The following is a 2,045-nucleotide window of genomic DNA, read 5'->3' as shown; positions in this document are numbered from 1 at the left end:
CTAAAGATCTTCTGAATAAGGACGCACTAAGCTACAGTCACGCATTAAATATTTGCTGGCTAGTCACAGAGAATCTTCATGAAAAGCCTGGTGTCAACAGAAGAGCTGTCCAGAGAAAAAGTCTTTTGGCAGAAGACACATCAGATCAGAAAAAAAAGCAGCATATACAACAGTTATAAAACCCACAAAACTAAACCAAAAGAATTTAGAATAGCCATATAATTGTTAAAAGCAAAGAACCTACTGAACCTAGTTCACTAAATGAAAGACAGGCTGGCTATTGACAGGTGAAAAGTTAATCTGAAATATGCTTCATGTCAAGATGCATCTCAGACATACTTTCTTTTGGGTGTTTCATCCAAATAAAGACAGAAAATATTTCTCTGCAAGGAATGAAAAAATTTTTAACTACATAATCTTACAAATTTGAAAAAGAACTAGGGGAAGAAACTGAGACAAAAATAGAGGACTCAGAAGAATTTCTGAAATTCTGAGTTGCTTTAACAAGCAGCACACAGAACATTCTGTGGGTCAGAGTAGCAAATGTTTCAAAACATCCTATTCCTCTGGCAGGAGACCTAACCATATCATAACAGGGGCAACAATGAGGAAAGCTTTCAACATTGTTACTTTCAATGTCACATGTGCCATGCATTAAGAAGACAAACAAAAGTAGGCAAAAGCAGATGAAATGGTGAGGTTCAGTTTTGTACTAGCTAAGATATCCAACTTGGGCATACTGAGGAATACCTCATATGGGGGATAAAAAATGGCTGCATATTCTACTCTCTCACTTTCTTTGATCAAAATGATAAAGAGGCAGTTAATTACTTAAACCCCATCTGAAATTTTCAGAAGCCTCAAATTAAGAAATTCATTGGAAAAAGAAATATTCTTTTTGAGAGATTGGGAGAGAATAACTGTTTTTGAAATAATTTTTAAAATGGTGTATGTTAGTGTTTGCTAAATGTAATACCAAGAATATACATGAAGTTGTTATTCTCTTCCCACTCCCACCTTACGAAATACATTAAAATTTGCTGGATCATGTAAGATTTTCTACCTCAGAAATAATTTCTCTTTCTCTTTTCTTTCTCAAATACTCCCTAAGATGTTAGCTATTGTTGATCAAACAGAAAATATTATGTGCTTCAAAGCTCATTCTATAGAGTATGTCTTAATATTCAACTGAAAGGAAAATAACACTTACTTTACATCTGAAGTAAGGCAGGACATCTCAGACTGAAATCTGTTGTTCTTGATAGAGAACTATTGCACTCTCATATACAGTATCAACTAAATACTTCTTTGGAGAAAAAAAAAGGCTTTGCAGGAATTCTTAAATATCCCAATGATATTTTTATTATTCATTAAAACAGACTTATACATCACACAGAGCTTAAAAGCATGATTATAAAAATCAATCACTATCCCCCTTTATGTTTTTGAAATCACAGAAGAGTTTAAGAGCTGAGCAACTTACGCAGAGGTGATAGCACTTCGATTTCTCTGAGATCTTGACAATACTATGTGTCTCATAAATCTAATTCTCAAAGCAGAGAATCACAATGTCACCAGGCACAGAGGCCCTATTAAAGTATCCCCAATTATCTTTCCAGAGTGCCTTTCTTTATCACATTATTTGATAGACTCTCATGTACAGGTTTGAGCTGCCCAAATATAAAGTCCTCAGCCCATTCTGTGCTTCTCACAAGACAGAGCAATCACAGGGCCCATTTTTTCCCCTAGACAAAGTCAGACCATCAGTGAAAGTCTATCAGATTGTGTAAGTATCAACATGTATATGTAAACAAAAATCAGATCTTCGGTAAAGGCAGTTTTTCCTTCAGTATAATAACGAACAGCTTTTGTGAGAAATGTAAAGAGCCAATATGTTCAGCATAATACCCCTGTGTAAGCCCTTCAGAGATTAAACTACAATATCAATGTCTGCTACAACAGTATTTGTCAACATATAGTCAATTGGCTCCATGAATAGGAAATAATGTGGTTTATTGCAAACAGTAGACTTCAAAAAACAGGTA

Source organism: Ammospiza caudacuta, chromosome Z (assembly GCF_027887145.1).
Source record: "Ammospiza caudacuta isolate bAmmCau1 chromosome Z, bAmmCau1.pri, whole genome shotgun sequence".
In the NCBI taxonomy this organism is placed as follows: Eukaryota; Metazoa; Chordata; class Aves; order Passeriformes; family Passerellidae; genus Ammospiza; species Ammospiza caudacuta.
Note: the sequence above shows the minus strand (reverse complement) of the source record.